The sequence below is a fragment of the Camellia sinensis genome, chromosome 5, assembly GCF_055761805.1.
Source record: "Camellia sinensis isolate YWXY chromosome 5, ASM5576180v1, whole genome shotgun sequence".
Classification (NCBI taxonomy): Eukaryota; Viridiplantae; Streptophyta; class Magnoliopsida; order Ericales; family Theaceae; genus Camellia; species Camellia sinensis.
This window is the reverse complement of record NC_138965.1, coordinates 92,810,457-92,831,135: the sequence shown is the minus strand read 5'-3', so window position 1 is coordinate 92,831,135 and position 20,679 is coordinate 92,810,457. Positions and strand designations below refer to the sequence as shown.

The window sequence follows — 20,679 nt, the reverse complement described above, 5'->3', positions numbered from 1 at the left end:
ACGTGTTACGAAATTTAGTGATAATAAATCAATTTAAAATAATAATTACTTTGTTTGTTTTATTCTTTAAAAAATATTTTTTAAAAATTTTAATTTCTTATTTTTTGTATTTTTTTATTTTTATTGAATTTTTAAAATATTTTAAGAAATTTTTTTTCTTTTTAGACATACCTACAACTAAAAAATAAAAAAATTGTAAAAAAAATCTTTTAAAAATTCACAAACTACCAAAAATACAAAAAAATACAAGAATTTAGTACATTTTTTTATTTTTATGTATTTATTAATTTTTTTAAAATATTTTTTCACAAATTTTTTACTTTTTAGATATATTTAAGTAAGGTGTATCTAAAAAAGTAAAAAAAAAAAGGTTTAAAATTTAAAAAATATTCATTAAAAATAAAAAAACACAAAAATTAAAAAAGTCAATTTTCAAAAAACTTAATTCAGAAAACTCAAACCAAACACTGAATATTACTCCAATTTAAAACTTCACCTATAAGAAACTGAAATTGTTTCTACACATTAAATTAGCGAAAGCATTTATAAATTTCAAATAACAAATTTTAAAATTAAAGTCCAAAAAATGAATTATATATTTCAATGTAACATAAGCAAAGAATCTAGAAATATTTGCTAAACTTAAAGTCCAAATAGCAAATTTTAGATTTTTATCCACGTCAAAATAACACATATATACACTATAGCAAGTTAGAATGGGATAACCTTCAATAAGAAAACATTATTGAATTAGTATCATAACTGGTAACGTTTTTGCTTTTTCAAATTTCAGTGCCTTCAAATAAAGGTCAATAAATATTTTGGTACAAAACTTGGTACAAAACAATCATCCTAGCTAACCCAAAAAAATAAAAAATAAATAAAAATAAAAATAATCATTTTGTTTAGAATGAGAGAGCCAACCAACGACACACATGTAGAAGCAACGTAACCCAACGTTTCTAATATGGATCAGTCACCTGTAATAAAATCACTCGTTTAAATCCGCTTTAAAAAATCAATAGCTATGAAAAATTACATCAAAATACATATGAGAAATCGAAAGAAATTGTAATGAAGAATAATTGCATAAAAAGAAACTGTAACATGAAAAATCGCATCAAAATACATATGAGAAATACAAAAATCAATAGCTATGAATTAAGAAGAATTAAACATAACTATTATGGTCAACTGAATTATGTCATTCAATGGTGAAGTGAGAATGGACATATGTATGCATTATTAAAGTAAACAAATGAATAGAAAAACAAATAAATCATACAAACCTCCAAATAGAATTAAACTCAAATTTTGTAAAGGGAGCGAATAATTAAACTCAAATTTTATTAAGACTAAGAGTCTTGTTATAAGGAAGAAGAATTTTTGCAAGCTATAAAACCAAACAAAATTAAATTTTAAAACAATTAAAGCTTACCTTGTGTGAAGATCCTTTTTTGGATGATCATGCTCCTTTGAGTTTCTATCCTTGTGATAATGCATATCTCATTTTCCAGTTGAAGCATTATGTATAACAATTAGTAGGCAACAAAAAAAGAATCAAACTTGAAATCAATGTTAATGGACAAATCTAACTAAAATTAAACCTAAGGTTCATTAAATAAAATTAACTGTACTATTTTTTTAAACAAAGATCACAATCAAATACTTATAAAAGATACTTACCACAACTGAAAAATGAAAGAGAGAATGAAACTGAATGAAACAGAACAGTTAGAAAGAGAATGAGAAATTAATACTCCAAATGATATAAATAGAATAGTTACATAGGGGAACTAAATTAAACAAAATAAAGATAGGTTTCCGAAAATCAGTACATGAAAATTGATTTTAGAAACTCATTTAGAAACCCATTATAATAATTGCGTTGGTTCATTTATCATTTTCATATTTTTGAAATCAAAACCATTTAGAAACACATTTAAATCTAACACATTTTAAAAAATCATTACATGATGAGGGGTTTCTAAAATCTAAACCATTTCAAAAAATCATTACATGAAATTCGCGGCTTTTCCTCACCTCATACCTAACACCACCTTTGCCTCAAACCAATTAATTGACCTGCCTACTAAAAAAAAGAAAAGAAAAAGGTATTAGTTAGTTGTATGCTTTGTAGGTGATTGATAACATGCTAGTTATTAAGTGAGGATAGAGAAAAGTGAAAAAATAAAACTTTATTATAAACACGCCCAATAAAACTTAAGAATATAAAACTTTATTGATAGCCTGTGCCTGAAGGCACGCCCAATAAAACTTAAGAATATATTTTGATTTTATTATAGACATTTGGTTTCTATTAACAAAAACCAAAGTGTAAGCTTCACATCAACACTGAAGTGTAAATCGCCTGCTAAACAAAGCACACAAACCAAAGCTATTGTACACATGTTAACGCTTTATAATCCCAAAAAAAAAAAATACTAAACACCAGATAAAGCACACCAGCAAGTGTTTTGCAATCCCACAAAAATTAAAACTAAACACCAAACAATGCACACCAACCAATACGCTGCGATATAAAAATATTAAAATTAAAATGGACACCAACCAATACTCTGCAATTCAAAAAAATTAAAATTAAAATGCACATTAGTTAGTGCTCTACAATCTCACCAAACAATGTACACCTCCTAATGCTACTACTGCCAATCACATTTTAACAGTTCTTTGCAAATTATAAACCCGAAATATAGTGAGAAAAATAGAGAAAAAAAAAGCACTGCTATAATTTTTTTAACCACAAAGCACTCCCATATAAAGACCACTTAAATGGCGAAATTTACTCTCTCTAAAAAAAAAAAAAATCCCTAAAAAATAGCCAAATTAAAAGGATTCGAAAAGAATAAGTCAGATGGATTAAAGTCATTTTAAAATAAAAAATAACTAATGTTTGGCTATTTCCAAATCACGTTACATAGTAAGCAATGAACTTTCTAACTGCTAAAAAATATGTTAATTCTTGTGGTACCTGCTCCCATGTTCTTCACATTTTTCCTCATCTACTTTTACTATCTTCTCTAAAGCACTTGATAAAAAATAAGAACGCATATTTTCTCTTACCAATTGAATCATATTTTGAAAAAAATGAGCTCACATGTAGGAAGAACAATGAGACAACAAAAGCAATACACTATGATTTTGTTAGCTTTTATTCCAATGGGGATTAAAACAAATGTGATAGAGAAAGGGAAGGGAAAAAAACGTTTGCAATTTATAGTTTCTCTGTAAATAAAATGGATATAAACCAAAAACCCAAATAAATTCAAAAGAAAGAAAGATTAACGAGAGAAGAGGAAGAGAGGGGTGGAGGGGAAAAAAAAGTACAAAATATCAAAAGATCCAACAAAAGACCCAATACGTAATAGACCCCAAAAAAATAAATTTTCTAAAATTTTGAGTAATGAAACAGATATAATAAAAAACAAAAAAATCGCTTAGAGTTTATACCTTTGATTATATCGAAAACCCATAAATTGATGACCTACAACAAAAAGACACAACACAACATGAAAATGGCGGAAAGAAACAAACTGAAATTTAGGAAAACTAATTATTAAAGAGAGAAAGGCACTTCCATATATACTTTAAATGGAAAATATTAACAAAGAAATCAAAATTGTTTCAAAAAATGGCCAAAGTAAAAGGCTTCCAAAGCCATCCAATAGGTAATTTACTTGTGACTAAAGCCATTCCCAAATATATTCTAATCCAAACTTAAACCAATGACTTATAGATAGAGTGTAACTTTATGGTAACTGTTAGATAAAAGAACAATTCAATCTAATAAAACATAGCCCAAGAAATATAATTCTGACAAAACAAAATTCTCAGACCAACCTCAATGTAAAATGCAACTACTCCCAAGTCTTCTTATTAGTCCCAGCAATAATATGTCCCAGAAAAACCACCACTCTTCAGGCTATCAAATATCAATACAATTTACCCATGAAAAATCAGCATATGTATTGATTAAAAATCAGCATTCAATTGTGCATGTAGTGACAAAAACCCAATAGACTTCATGTGTGAAATAATTAGAAAAAGAGAGGGCTAACCAAACCAAAAACAGAACGCTGGTTTAAAAAAAAAACAAAAAAAAGTGACAAAAACCCATTAGGCTTTATGTGTGAAAGAATGAGAGAAAAAGCGAGTGTTAACCAAAACCAATAGAGCATGCTGTTTTTTTTTAAAAAAAAATAAGAAAAAAAAAAGAAGAAGAAAAAGAAGCAGCCTATGACAGTTTGTAATAAGGTGCTCATGGCTAAAACAATCAAATCCAAAATTCAAAACTTATTTTGCTTAAGAAATTCAAATCAGAACATGCAAAATGAAACTGAGTAATGACAATTTCCATCTAAGCAAGCAGAAACTAATTCTTCCAATTCAAAATAGATGTATCCACCATGTTCCCATTTTCATCTCCACTTCTCCCTTCATGCTTCTTGTTTTTCTGTAAATCCAAACTCCAAATAATGTGTCCAAGGATTTGGCAACTAAAACTAAGTTAACAATGACAATATAATGGATTACCTGATATTGGAAGCACTACAAAATTTTATAGAAAAAATGAAGTTTTTCAATTTATGTCAACAATAAGAAATTTTAAAAACTATGTCACACTCAATTAAAACTATTTCATAAGAGTCTTCAATTTTGTAGAGCATAAGCAAAGATATATTCACAGTAAGTTATATACACCAAACAAAGCACACCTGTATTGGCCTACTGCTACCAATCACAAATGAGATTCAGCGATCCTGAAGAAAAAGAAAAAAAAATAGAGAGAGAGAGAGAGAGAGAGAGAGAGAGAGAGAGAGAGAGAGAGAGAATAAGAAATGGACCATAGCAACTACAAAAATACACTTTCAGTTTACAAGAAAAATTTATAGATAAAATTTATAAAATCATTTAGTAGAAAAGAACCATGCTCATCTTTAGAAACTTTACACTAAAATAGGTTATGCATGCTCCAAAATATAATGATTGAAGAACCAAAAAGTAATGATTGAAGAACCATACCATTTGTGATACATTTTGTGTTCCCATTCCTGCGTGGCTTTCATTTTCTTTTTTGTTAAGACACCTTTGCGTTTTCTTTTTCCTTTTGAAAAAGAAATAAAATTTATTAACAGAATAAAAAGAAATAAATTTAATAAGCAAAGAAGTTTGATAAGTGGACTTACCCAATGAACACAGAGGACATTAAGGTCCCGTTCATCGTGGATTGCAACGCTAACATTTCAATCTCGAAAAAATTGAACCTGTATATAGTAGGAATTTACATAGATGTAGAGATAGCTATAGAAATTGATATATAATTAAAACTCAAAGCACTTATAATACCTAAAAAGCAAACAATTCAACAACAGCAACAACAACTCAAAGCCTAATGAACCGCCAATAGCAGCACAGCAACCACAACAGCAAGCAACTCAACAACAGCAATAGTAACTCAAAACCACCACACCACCAGTAACATAATCAAATAGAACAGAGCAAAAAAAACCCAAAAACCAGAGCAAAAAACCCAGCAAAACAGCACATAACATCAGCAAAAAATAGCAAAACAGAGAATGAAGACCCAAGACAACTCCTGAGTTATTAAAAATTGAAAACAACTCCATTTAACTGAGAATGAAGCTCCACTGATATGAAGATTTCATCCAAATTGCCACTCACACCTTGAAACAAATCACAAATTAGTAGAAAACACCAGAAACAGCCAACACTAGCAAACACGACAAAGATGGGCGACAGCGAACAAAAATCTAACCATATTTATAACATCTATAAATACCCACAAACCTAAAATCCATGTATTAAACAAACAGAAAAAAAAATTTTGGCAGGAAATAATAAATTATATACACACACACATAAAAAAAAAAACATGAAATTGCTTTAAATCGATCACATACTTAAAATTCAATACAAAACATGTAAATTCTAAAAACAAACTTCAAAATTCAAATAATTAATAAACAAAACTTTAATATGTGAAGTCTGTAATTACGATCTCCTTACTATGTATTCATGAAATGAAGAAGAAGAACAGAGAGAGAAGGGTAAAAAATATCAAACCCAAATCACACCAATCAAACCCAATGTATATAACTTGAAACGAATGTAAAATAAAGAACTGCAACAAGCCCGAAATTGGGATAAAATACCTATGTTCGTGAAGACGACAGTGGGGTTAGAACTGCAGCAAGCCAAATTGCAGCAAGGGAAATTAGTGAGAAAAAAAACACAGAGAGTGAAAGGAAGAGGCAGAAATCGAGTGAAAAGGCTCAATCTTACCTTGCGAGAGCAGCATGGCTAGCGAAGGGAGCCGAGTTCAAAGGGTTGTAAGGGAAGGAGGAGTAGCGTAGCGAATAGGGAGGGTGGGTATCGAAGGGTTGGGTTTTTGTTGAAGAGAACGTGGCTGTGGTGATGAGCAGCAGTGGGCTATTTTGTGAGAATGTGAGAGACAATGTGACAGAGAACATGGGAGAGAGGGAGAGATGAGCTCAAACGGGCAGGAACTAAATGTATATAGACCATTGATCTAAATGTTTATGTACTTAGGAGTCATCTTGACCGTTAAAACCAAATGTATCTCTGATACATTTTGGACATTTTCAAAAACCTGCCTCCTATATTATATATATATATATATATATATATAAGGTTAGGGGGGTTAAGTTAAGGTTTAGATCTTGTATAAATATATATAATCACATTTGTTTAAAATGTGTGGTTAAAAAAAATATTATCTCATTCATTAAATTAAGTGTGATTGAAAAATTATTTTAATTTTTTTAATCACACTTTTAATAAAAGTGAGATATTTTTAATTCTTCTTATGTGATCTTTAATCACATGTTAATCAGAAAGTGTGATTAAAAAATATATATATAATTACACTTAATTGAAAAGTGAGATAAAAAATAAATATTGTCACACTTAATCAAATCAAGTGTGATTAAAATATCAATCTAATTTTTTTTTATCACACTTCCAATAAAAGTGAGATCTTTTTATTTGTCAACGTGTGATCTTTAATTGCTTTTGTAGTAGTGAAACTAACGTAGTATTTACTATAACAATAGTGGTTGCTAGCTTGAATTTGTGTGGTCCGAATGGCTTAAAACAACATCATTTTACCCTTAAAACGATATCATTTTGAGGCATTCGAGCCATTTGGGTTATGAAAATTTGAACTATTAAGCATTATTGTTGCTACAATGTCACCTTTTAGGAGTGTACAATGTGCATCTATACAATTTCCCCTTACTCACTATAGGAAAAATGGGTTTAGGCGAAGTTTTTTTAACGGCGTTTTTTTAAATGCCACTTTTATTAATATTTAAAGACGTTTTATAAAAACGTCGCATATTCCTCTAATAAAACGACACCGTTATGGAATAGAAGGCGTTTAAAAATGCCTCCAAATACGTTGTGCGACACGTGCCTATTTTGAATATGAGAATAGTTGTTAAAGCTGTGTAAACCCTTATTTTGAATCTCACACCTTCACATTCCTCACACCTCTCTCTTGCTCATCCCCAATTGCTTCTAAACCCTTAAGAGTGATTTTGATTTAGAGCGATTTTGTTTGAGATTCATACAGATTCATCATAGCAATTTTAATTTGAAACTCTGAAGCTCCACTCTCTCTCTCTCTCTCTCTCTCTCTCTCTCTCTCTCTCTCGATTCATCCTTTGTTCTCTGTGTTATCGTTTTGAATCTCTGAGGCATTGAAGCTCTGGCAGATTCCAAAGAGAGAAGAGGGATTGGTTTCGATCACAGAGGAAGTGATCTCAAGAGAGGCTGTGCTTTATTTCTCAGATCGGTCTCAGATCGATCTCAGAGCAATTTTGAATATGCGGAGAAGGGAATAAAGAGTTTGGTAATAGTGAGTTGGATCATCTTTCTAGAGACGACGAACGAACCTCTTACACCACTCTCTCCACTGGTATTCTTCCTTTTCTCGGTGTGTAGACACCCCATTTTTGACCGCCCTTCAGACTTGGGTGCCTCAGGTTGATTACTCGAGGATGAAGGTTATGTTGTGCAATTGCTCAATTTCTTCAACAAGAAGAGCTCCAAATCCCAACCTTGCACCCCATTTTGGGACCAAAACGTTTTTGATCAAAATTATTTTAGACCTTAAAACCCTCTCTTTCAAAATATTTTTTTGAAAATGCTTCTACGATGTTCTGAGGCTCACATTTTGTTAAAAATTACACTTTTCGATAAACCGAGCAAGGACAAAGTGGAAATAAATGAAAGAGAGGTGAAATCTTTTAAAAATCTTTCAAAACATCATATTTTTAGGTTTGGAGTTAAAGAAAATAGGAGAGGAGGGAAGAAAACTAGTTTGGGAGAAGTTAGGCATGAATCCGGTTAGGACAAAAACTGAGTAGCCTTCACTAAAATAGGCATATCTCTTTGGACACTTAGAATTTAGATGTGAGGCAACCTCCATTGGAAATTATACTTCTTGGGCTTCAATTTGGACTCAATAATGACTTGCAATGAAGTCCGGATGAGAGAGATATGCTTGTTTGAAGTCGGGCCTGGGAAGCAAATTTTTGTGGCCGGCATTGGATGTGGCCTGCTGGCCACCAGTGGTGTTGTGCTGGCCATTGGTGAAGCTTTTGTCCTTTTTTTTTTTTGTGTGTTTTTCCAACCTTTTGAGTGTCTAGCCGTCCACCAGTGATGGCCTGTCGGCCACCAATGTTAAAAATTCAAAATTTCTACAGATATTTTTCTCCACCCGTTTCCACAAAGTTCCAACTGTCCATTTGTTGATATTTCGACCTTAGGCTCTTGTTTTCTATATTTCGACCTTAGGTTCTCTCTCTCTCTCTCTCTCTCTCTCTCTCTTTACATTTCTCTCTCTCTCTTGCAAAATTGTGCACATTAGCTGAGATATACTACACTTTTTCCTATACCTCCTGAACAAAAGTTCTTCATCTTTGAGCTGAGATTCCTTGAGGCCTTCTTGAAGGTTTAGAATGTCGTTTTGGCTTGAATTGTTGCCAAAAATTGTTCTTTTCTTCAAGAGGTATAATACTCCCCTTTAAAACTTATTTTGCATACTTGTTTTTCTTATCTTTTCCCACTACTGTATAAAACCTATATTTTTGGGCTGAAAATTGTGGTTTTAAGGCCAATAAGGTTGTGGGGTGGTTCACCCTTCTTTATACCTTGCTCTCAAGGCATTTACCCTTGTGTTTCCCACCTTTGCATTATCTTTTTTTGAGATTTTAAACACTAATTTTTAGTGGCAAAAAACATGTTTGAAGTCCAAAATTGGAGAGGTTAGCCTCCTCTCCTTGTGTCTTGTTTGCTAGCCTAGATAGCTCTATGTGTTAGCCTATTTTTTCTAGCAATTTGTAGCTTAATTCCAGCATGATTTAGGCTCTTTTTTGGACTATTGTAACTCTGTTTTTGGCTGGTTAAGTCATTTGGGTCTTGTATTTCATAGTTGTAGTGCAATAGTCCTCACAAGCTAGGTGTTTTAGGCCTTTAGGCACCACTTGTTTGAGTTGATTGCATGTTTTAGTGCTTTTCCCACCACATTTCAACACTTATAATCTCTGCAATCCCCCTCATTTCTTCACTCTTTTGTTTTGCTTTGAAAGTGGTTTCAAGCCACTTGTTTGCCTAAGTGTGAAATGGAGGTGCTATACCTAATGGTTTAATCCCTTAGGGAGTTCATTACCAACAATATGATACCTATTTCATGCTCAAAGAAACTTGTGGTTTGAGCCCTCTTTCCATTAGAGGACAAATCACCAATGGACTTAATTGGTTAAAGAATGGAAAGGTAATTTACATGGGTAAACAAGTTGAAACTAAAAGTGTGCCAGATAAGAAATTGGTCTTGTTTTGAGGTGTTCAATCGGACGTTAATTGAACACAAGGAAAATTGGGACATTTCATACTCAAAGTGATGAATTGTGCCAAATTTCCTAAGTCTCCCTTGCCCTTGATCATGTATGATAGGGTGATGGTCTTGTTGGTTATGTTTGTGCATTTATTGAAATTTTACAACTTGGATCTTTGGCCATCATGCAATGAAATTGCTTGATTGATGGTTTTGGAATAAAGTTTATCACTCCTTTGAGATTGTCTTGATGATAAGGAGGGATGCAGAGTACAAACAACCTGTGAGAATACCCTTTCTTTGCCCTATTTTCTCTCTTTGTTGCAGCAAAAATGGTGTCTCATCAGTGGCCTGCCAGCCACTGGTACTGGTCGGCAACCCCCCAGTGTTGGACGACAACCCTTCAGTGGTGGCCTGCCCGCCACCAGTGATTTTTGGGCAGAGTGCTTGTGAAGTATTGCATAGTTAATCTCGAGAAGGAAATAGTGCAAAGGTTGTGCAAACAGAGGTTTTCAAAGGCAAACAACGGATGTTCTTCGGGTAGAAACCGAGCATGCATGGGCCTCCCTCGCTTTCCTGGACTAGTTAGCTAGTTACTTAGTTTAATTAGCAATCAATTGTTCAGTTGTTGTAAATTAATTAGTTGTAGCTAATTAGTTTGTGTTGTAATACTTAATTAGCTTAGAATAGTTAGTTAATTCATTTCAAGTGTTGTAATAATTAGTTAAGTAGTTTGAGGCTATTTTGTGTTACGGGGTAGTCCACCCTTCTTGTCTCTTTGTTTGTTAAGCTTTTGTGCTATTATTCATCACTTTCAAACCAACTTTTTTTGAACCTTTTAACCAGTAAATCTCAGAGGTTTTTCAGTGGTAAAAGTTAACTTTTAAAGTCCAAAATTGAAGGGGTTAGTCTCCCCTCTATGTGTCTTGTTTGCATGCCTAGTTAGCTTTGTGCGTTAGCATGTTTTTTTTAGCTTAACTTAACTCTAGTCCAGCATGTTTTTGCCTTTATTTTGATCTGTTTGGCTCTTTTTTGGGTTGGTTATTTCATCTGAGCCTTGTATTGCATAGTTGTAGTGTTAATTCCCCCACTAGCTTGATGTTTTAATGCTTTAATCATCATTCTTTTGAGTTAATAGCATGTTTTCAGTGCTTTTATCACTTCATTTCAGCACTTAAAATCTCGGCAACCTCCTTCCATTCTTTACTCTTTTGTTTTCTTTGAAAGTGGTTTTAAACCCCTTGTTTGCCTAAGTGTGAAATAGAGGTGTTGCACCTAATGGTTTAATCCCTTAGGGGGTTCATTACCAACAGTGTAATGCCTCTTTCATACTTAAAGCAACTTGTTGTTTAAGCCATCTTTCCATTAGAGGACACTCACTTTTGGACTTAATCGATTAAAGAATGAATCGATAATGTAAAATGAGTAAACAAAATGAACAAGTAAAAGAGGCAAGATAAGCATCTTTTGTGTTGCATTGCATGTGTTCTTGGACGTTAATTTGAACATAAGGAAAATTGGACATTTCATACACAAAAGTGATGAAATGCGCCACTTTCTTTGGTCACCATCACCCTTGATCATGCATGATGGGGTGGTGGTCTTTTTGAGTCTTGTTTTGCACTCATTAAACTTGTACAAACTTGGTTCTTTGGCCATCATGCATGGAAATTGCTTGATTGATGGTTTGAGGGCCAAGAGTTTCTTTCATTTGAGCTTGTGTGATGATAAGGAGTGTAAACAGTACAAACAAACCTGCAAAAGTACACTATTTTGCTCTGTTATGCTCTCTGTTGCAACAGGGAAGTCCAAACCAGTGGTGGCCGACAACCACCACTAGTGGCCGACCGGCCACCATCAGCAGCCGACCGGCCACCTTTGTTGGCCAACCGACCATCAGCAGCGGCCAACTGACCCCCCTGTCAGCCACCAATGAAATTCAGCAGATTGTTCCTGAGGTAAAACAGATGTGATCTAGAGAAGAGGAAAGTGTAAGTGCTTCTGTGCAACAGAGGCTTGTAGCAGCAAAACAGTGGCCATTCGGGTGGAATATCGAGCATGCATGCATCCCTCATTTCCCGAGGCCTTTTAGTTGCTTTGCTTAGTTAGTTAGTTAGTTGTAGCTAATTGTTGTAAGTGATGTAATTATTCAAGTAGATTAGCTAGTTAATTCATGTTGTAATTAATTAGATTAATTGCTTTGTAATTAGTTAGTTAAGTGTTTAGCTAATTAATTTGGTTTGTAATATTTAATTAGCTTAGAATAGTTAGTTAATTCATATTGTGTTGTAATAGTTAGCGTAGCTTAGTGTAGCTTAGCTTATTCATTCGGATCCTCCTTTGCGAGGGCATAATGTTGTAATAACTGTGCGTGCGTGCGTGTGTGTATGTCTTCCAGCCCCACGCCTTTCTCCCTTTTATTTAATCGCTTTCGATGGTTAGATTAGGGACATTCTCGATTAGCATACCTTATGCTTTCATGTTTGCATCCAGTCATTCGTATTGCATGCACCGAGGCTCGGCGCATCATTCAAATTGCATCGTCATTTCAATATCTTCTTTGAATACGTGTTTAACCGCATGTTATCAAATTGTTTCATATGTCACATTAGTAGCTGAGCCTATTAATTGCATTATTACATGTGCTGCATTAGACATCTTGTATTGTTAAGATCATGCATCTTTCTAACTAGTTTCTGTTTTGGCTTGGAGTACTCGGTGAGTTTTATGCTTTAGCATAGTTGCATGAGTGTGATCGCCATGATGCCATGATTAGCATTCTTGCCATGAGGCTATATGCTTAAATGCTAAACTGCATAAATGCCTGTGGATGAAGGCTTGTTGTTTGAATTGGAACAATTCAACAAGTGTGCGTTTTAAGCCCACTATGTTTGGTGGCAAATCCGCATCTTTAAGCCCACTTGAGGTGGCAAATTCAAACCATTTTCGCAAACAAACATGAGTTGAATTGTTCCAAGTCTTGCGACTAGTCTATGCTTACTTGTGCGCATCACATAGTAATGTTAGCTAATAACTGGAATAAGAACACATAATGTTTATAAAACATCATATCATGGTTAGTAAAGGCAGATCTTTGATCGGGCGAGCGAGGGTACTCATTTCAGGACCTTCCCCTCTCGTACCTAAATTCCCGAGCCGAGGCAACTTTGGTGATGACGGACACATGGCCTTTGGCACGAGTCAGGGTTTCCTAAATTTTCCAAAAAATAAAATATTCAGGTGGCGACTCTATATCTGGCAAAGAAGTCCAATTTTGGCATTATTTGATTTAAAATCGATTTTCCAAAAAGGTTTGTCGGATTTTGGACTCTTTGGTGTTTATCAGTTTCACATCACACTTGTGATACCGGATTCAGAACCGCAGGAGTCCGAATTGTGAGGCCTTCTTTTCAAACCCTTTCCAAAAGGCAGGGGTGCAGAAAAAGGCAAGTCCACACATATGTATATCATTCCTTGAAACTTGTATAAAATGTATATACTTTGTTAGGGATTCTCTATTGGGCTTTATGCTCACCCTATGAGATTTTGGTGTAGGAAAAGACGTGGTGAACTCGCCAAACTAGGGCGTGGGTGTTTGTAGTGAGAGCACAAGGGTCTATTTTGTTGTGATTATTATTTTTGCAAGCCAAGGGCTATACATGTATGAGTTCAAGAAACCATCTTTTGTGTAATGGGGCTTAAGCCTTGGAACTTGTAAGCCCTCAAGGGCATTTATTTATTTTTGATTAATATTCTACATGCTATAGATTCAGGTGCTAGAATTCATTGAATGTATACTCACATGTGGAACTATTTTGTACGACCTCATGATCTTTAATGCAAACATTGGGAGATTATTTTGGGTTGTCATAAGGAGTAATGGATGCTATGTTATCATATTGTATTTTTTTTGGGGGGCCGTTACAACTTGGTATCAGAGCTACCGGGTTTGAATACTTAGGGCTCGTGGGAAGTGGTTGTTTTACCACAGTGGGTTCATTTCGCATGATTAGGAGATGTCTTGTATTTTGTGACTATGTGATGACATGTTTATATGACTAGATGGGTATGGGATTGGACTTTTAGGATGTTGTTTGCACCTATTAAATTCCTTGAGGTCTCATTAGAAGGGCACTTGATCAATACTCATTCTACTAAGAATTCTTGGTTTTTTTCTGGGTCAAATTTCATCACAAAAGAGCTTATGTGACTAAGTGCTTATGTGGAGTGAAATTGAATTGTTTGTATGGTAGAAAAGTATATAGGATTATTGTGGTCAACCATGTGAGGCAAGTTGTGAGAACATGTGGGTTCGTGTGCTAAATTAGTTCTCTTGTCCCTTATTAGGATGTCAGGAAGAGGTCAAGGTCGTGGTGATAGAGGCGAGGGGCATGGTAGGACTCGCTGGGGTGTGCATGAAGTATCGGTCCATGGTAGGACTCGCTGGGGTGTGCATGAAGTATCGGTCCATGACCGTTCAGGAATAGCAGATGGCAAACACGGTGTCCTAGGCGCACCAATGCACATGTAATGCAAAAAAACACATAAGTGTAGCCAAAACAAGATATCATGCGTTCGAGTCAAGTTCCCCAACTCCCCAGCTGAGTCGCCAGAAACTGTAGACGCGCCTGAACATCCCGGGAGGGAATCCCGTTTTGTTCATTGGGGCTTACTACAGTTTGGACTCAATGTCACGGTCCTGTATCTAATCTCACGGAGTGCAATGCAAGACCGATGAATCATCAAAGAGTCCAAATCTGGCAAATCATTTTGAAAAACTGATTTTAAGAAAGAAGTGCCAAACATGGACTGCTTTGCCAGATACAGAGTCGCCACCTAAATATTTTATTTTGGGCGAATTTAGGAAACCCTGACTCGTGCCTAAGGCCACGTGTTCGTCATCACCAAAGTTGCCTCGGCTCGGGAACTTGGGTACGATTGAGGAAGGTCACTTCGTGAGCACCCCCACTCGCCCAATCAAAGATCGGCCTCTACTAACTATGATATCGAGTTTTGAAAACATTATGTACTCTTATTCCAGTTATTAGCTTAGAATTACTATGTGATGCACACAACATACAAGTATAGACTGGATCGTTTGGGTTGGAAGAAAACATTTCATGTTTGCTTACTTGAAAGATGGTTTGATGGTGCTACTCGCAAGTAGGCTAAGACGTGGATTTGCCATCCTCAAGTGGGCTTAAGAAAACATGATTTTGCTACTCTCAAGTGGGCTTAAAACTCTCAATTGGTGAATTGTTCCAATTCAAATAACCCAACCTTCACCCACAGGCATTCAGACAGTTATATCACATAAGCAAATAACCTCATGGTAAGCATGCTATCATGGCAGTCACTCACACGCAAGCAAGGATGCTAAAGCATAAATACTTACCGAGTACTCCAAGCCAAAGAAAGAAGCTAATTAGAAATCATGCATGAATCCTAACTATGCTAAAATGCCTAATGCAGCACATGCAAAAATGAAATTAAGATAGGCTCGGCTATTCTAAAATGGCATATGAAATGCAACAACTGATACACGTATTCAACTCGGAATCGAAATACAATGCAGTTAGTATGATGCGCCGAGCCTAGTGCATGCAAGACAGATAAATGGATGCAAACATACGAGCATAAGGATGCTAATCTAAACATGCCCTAAAACTAACCATCATAAGCTGGTAAATAAAAAGGAGAAAGCCGTGGGGTTGGAAGACATACATCACACACACGCACACTTATTACAACATTGCCCTCCTCGGAGGGTCCGAATAAATAATACACAACCAACTGAATAACGAATTACAACTAATTATTGCACAACCTTAATTAATTAACAAATTAACTAAAATAAATAAGCTAGCATGCAAAGCATATGAAATGGACTGCCTCAGCTCGGTCTTGAATGATAAGGAATGCATGCATGCTCAAGTCGCCTTGTCGAAAAATCCATCGTGACGCCCTGATTTGCCTCTGTTTGCAACTGGTCCCAGAACACTGTACAAAACTCCAGAAGGCTGAAACTCCACCATGCTGTAGGGATACTACCGACCAATTTTTGCTGTTGGCTTCCGATTTGCTGCAATAGAGAGCAAAAAAGGGGCATGGCAAAGTATTTTCAACATATGTGTGCACGAACACTCTCCCCGTCATTGCATAAGCTCTAGGGAGTGTAGTCCTCGATCCTCATGCCACCAATCACGCATCTCGATGCATGATGGCCGAGGAGTCGAATTGTATGACTCAATGTGAAATGGATGCACTAATGAACACAATAAGGCCTAAACTCCATCATGGGTAATCAAGAGTGTCGGCGACTGGGAATCGAAGCATGTTTCGTCACTTTGAGTATGAAATGTCTCTCGTTTCTTGTATTTGGACTAAATCGTACTCCAAACACTATGCAACAATTAGAATGGCATGGCATGCAAACACAATGCAACAACTAGCATGCAATGCTAAACAAAATGCAACTAAGACATGCAAACATGCAAGGAATGACATGCAAAGGTGCAACTAGCATACGTAATGCTATGAACAAAGAATGGCACACTCAATGCACATGACGCTATATGGCATACATAACTCACATATGACGATGGACATACACAAAGGCATAATCAAGGCATACACAATGCGACGATCAAGCATGCAACAGCATGGAAATGGCATACACAATGTAAGATGGACTTAAACTAAAATGAATGGGCCTCAGCCACACTCAAATCAGTGGCCAAACATGATGAAATTAGGCAACGAAAACACATGCAAATATGCACAAATACAAGGGACCAAACCTAAGGCACCAAATGTAACTCTACCAAAGCATGGCAAGGGATGAAATATGGCATACAATCACACATTTTCCAGCTCTAAAATGACATGCAAGATGGTCCTGAATCATGTAAACACCTCACACAATGCATGCTAGATGGCCCGGATACCGAAACTAGTGAAGTGCATTACACTAGAGGCACACAAAGCAATGCTCAAATGACCCAACCAGCCCCAAACAGTCCCTATGCAGATCCAAGATAGTGGGAAGATGGCCTAAAATGATGGCCCAAAATGCATAGAAATGAAGCTCATGCAATGGTCCATAAATGAGGTATTCATGCACAACTCTCAAACACGTTTAAAGAATGGAAAACATGGGAATATGACACAAGTATAGGCTTTGAAATGACATGCTCAATGGCCTCAAAACATGAAAACACCTCAGTATAAGCATGCAATAGGCTTCAAAACTCAAGGCTAGATAAGGGTATTACACTACAACCATGCATAGAAAGCATCATCCGACCATGAGGCATAAAAATAGAGCTAAGGCAGTCCAAAACATGCACAAAATTAGTTTAAGGCATGGCCAAAAAGTGCTAGAATCAAAGACCAAAATAGTATGCAATCCAAGCTAGTGAAGAGGGTTTACACTACAAGTATATGAATAATTCAAGAGGTCACTAAACCAGGAAAATTCAAAGGTATGACATGCCAAATAAAGCCCAAAAACTCATTGAAACATGGTCAATGCATGTAAGAATGACATGCTCCTTTGATAGGCTATGAAGAGGGTTATTCTACACATGCAAGATGGACACCCAATATGGAAAAACAAGCTTTGTAAAGAGCCTATGCAGGTCCTAAAACTCACCAAAAATGGCCTGAAACATGGCTTGGAAGCATGCAAATAAGGGCTCCTTTGTTAGGCCAAATATGCTAGAAATCAAAACAAGGAGAGAGAGGGTCACCCCTCTTTGATTTTGGTTCTCAAAAATGCATAATAATCACTGAAAATCCTCTGGATTTCAGTGGTCAAAAGGGAAAACAAAGCTCAAAACAAAGGCCTTAATGCATGGCTCAAAACAAGGTGAAATGAAGCATGCAAGGGGGTAGATGACCCCCAATAGGAAAATGATCTTAAACAAACATGTTAAGGACCTCAAAATAAGACTTTTTTCAGTTGATGACAAAGCTCAAATATGCTTGAAAGTATGGCTAAAAGATGAAGCAAAATAAAGCCTTAAAAGGGAAAAAGTGTGTTACCCTTGTAGCTCAGCAACTCCAGCAGCCTCTAGACCAAAAATGTAGCTCCTCAACCTCTGAAAAAGGCCTCCAAGAAGCTTAGGTTGGTGTTGGAGGGGTTAGGCTAGGAGATGGTGTGAAAAAGGCCAAAAACTTCACATTTTCTAAGCCTAAAGGGAGAGATATAGAGGGAGATAGATGTATATGCCTTAGAGAATTTCAGAACCTTTACCAATGAGGGAGAGGGTCTCTCTTATAGCCAAAGGGGTCCAAAGCTTTCCAAAGAAGCTAAAAAACAAGTTTGAAGATCCTCCATACACGTGTATGGATGATCCATTCTGTGCCTTCCAGCTGGCACAGCTAGCAACAACTCACAGAGACAGAACTGAGGGAGGCAAGCCAACCAGTTCAAGTGGTCGGCCGACCACTTCCCCTGGTCGGCCAACCAGTTCAAAAGGTTCAAGTCAGCAAAAAGTGGTTGGCCATCCCATTTGGTGGTCTCCACATTGAATGCAAGCTAGTGGTGTGGTGGGAGACCAGCAAATGTGGCCCAAAAATGAGGGAGACCAGTTACCTGTCAAGAAAACTGGGCGGCGGTAAAAAAGTGGTCTCCAAGGAGAAAAGGTGGTCTCCCATCATTGTACCACATTCCAAACAATGAAAACAAGGTCCATGCCAAAAATGAACCAAGACAGATGCAAAACAAGGGTTCGGGGGTCAAAACGCGCAGCTGGTGTAGACACCCCATTTTTGACCGTCCTTAAGACTTGGACGTCATCGTTTGAACACTCGATGATTTCCCTTGTTTGTGTTCGTCTTGAGTTCTCGGAGGTTTCGGCTATGCGCCTTACCTCAAGACCTCTCGACTTGTTTGTTTTGTGTTTGGTTTTGTATCAAACACTTGTGGTTTTGCTTCTGAGGGTGGGAAGTAGCTTGTAGGCCATCCCCACACCTCACTGGCCATGGCTTGAGGCCACCGACCTTGTTTCCTTGCCACCGACCATTGGTTATGGCTGGTCGGCACTATTGATGGTCGGTCGGCATTGTGTTTGGTCGGCCGACCACTGTTTCTGATCAATCGGCCACTTTTCCTGGCCGAGACCTTTTCTTGAGGGAGCTTGACCCTTTTGAACCTTTTTTTTTAGCTTCTTGAGGAAGCTTGAACCATTTTAGCTTCTCCAAGAAGCTTGACCCTTTTTTAGCTTCTCCAAGAAGTTTGAACCTTTTTTTAGCTTCTCGAGGAAGCTTGAACCTTTTTAGCTTCTCCAAAAAGCTTGACCCTTTTTTAGCTTCTCCAAGAAGCTTGAACCCTTTGACCCTTTTTAGCTTCTCCAAGAAGCTTGACCCTTTTTTAGCTTCGCCAAGAAGCTTAAACCTTTTTTTAGCTTCTTGAGGAAGCTTGAACCTTTTTAGCTTCTTCAAGAAGCTTGACCCTTTTTTAGCTTCTCCAAGAAGCTTGAACCTTTTGACCCTTTTTAGCTTCTCCAAGAAGCTTGACCCTTTTTTAGCTTCTCCAAGAAGCTTGAACCTTTTTTTAGCTTCTTGAGGAAGCTTGAACCTTTTTAGCTTCTCCAAGAAGCTTGACCCTTTTTTAGCTTCTCCAAGAAGCTTGAACCTTTTTTTAGCTTCTTGAAGAAGCTTGACCCTTTTGAACCTTTTTTTAGCTTCTTGAGGAAGCTTGAACCTTTTTAGCTTCTCCAAGAAGCTTGACCTTTTTTTAGCTTCTCCAAGAAGTTTGATCCATTTTTTAGCTTCTCCAAGAAGCTTGAACCCTTCTAAGCTTCCAAGAGAAGCTTGCACCTTTTTCACCCTTGTTCTAGCTTCTCCAAGAAGCTTGAACTCTTTGCTCCAAGCTTCTAAGAGAAGCTTGAACCCTTGTCTAGCTTCTCCAAGAAGCTTGGCCTTCTTGGCCCTTTTGCTCCAAGCTTCTAAGGGAAGCTTGACCCCCTTGACCCCTTTTTTTTGTTAGCTTCTCTAAGAAGCTTGGCACCTTGTCTTGCTCTATAAATATAGAGCCTATCCTTCCATTCAAGAGGTTCCAAGAATTGGTCTAAGGCTCCATACATATATCTCTCTCCATATCTCCTCCATTTTAGCTCCAAATTGCTTGGTTCTTGGCTCCTTTGCACACCAACCCCTAGCCTAACACCTCCATCATCAACCTAAGGAGCTTGGAGGCCATTTTCAGAGGCTAAGGGACTAGTTTTTTTGTCCAAGAAGCTGCTGGTTTCGTTGGTCTACAAGGGTGAGCCTTTAACCCTCTTTTATCCCCTGTTTTTGCACAAGTTTTTAGCCTATCTTTCTTGTGGATTTGGGCTTTGTGTATAACATAAAAAAGTTCTATTTTTTTGTGTTTAAGATACTTCATTAAGGCCACTTTTGTGTTTGGGGTCGTTTACCCCCCCTTTGGCCTTGTTTGGCCCCATTTTGTGCTATTTTTGGTGAGCTTCGGGACCACCTTGTTTGGGCCTCCTCACCACTGAAATCTTGAGGGATTTCAGTGGTGAGGATGGTGGTTTAAGGTCCTAAGAAGGAGAGGGGTGACCCTCTCCCTTGTTGCCTTGTTTGTTGCCCTTTTTGGCCTTCCAAAGGGGCTCCTATTTGCATGCTTTCAAGCCTTGTTTCAAGCATTTTTCAGTGGGTTTTAGGACCCCCACAAGCCATTTCCAGAGTTGGTTTGGTCTTGTTGAATGTCCTTGTTGCATGTGTAGAGTAACCCTCTTGTTGGCCTTTCAAAGGAACAACCCATTCTA

The 20,679-nt window shown here is 36.6% G+C and overlaps 1 long non-coding RNA gene across 1 annotated transcript; it reads right to left on the bottom strand.

Moving 5' to 3' along the window:
* Nucleotides 1-2,042: 2,042 nt before the first annotated feature.
* LOC145790152 (uncharacterized) lies at nt 2,043-4,004 on the bottom strand. The gene is made up of 3 exons (XR_014328797.1): nt 3,862-4,004; nt 3,472-3,505; nt 2,043-2,092 (listed from the first exon to the last, which is right to left on the bottom strand). It is a non-coding gene; the product is annotated as an uncharacterized LOC145790152 (long non-coding RNA).
* Nucleotides 4,005-20,679: the final 16,675 nt, after the last annotated feature.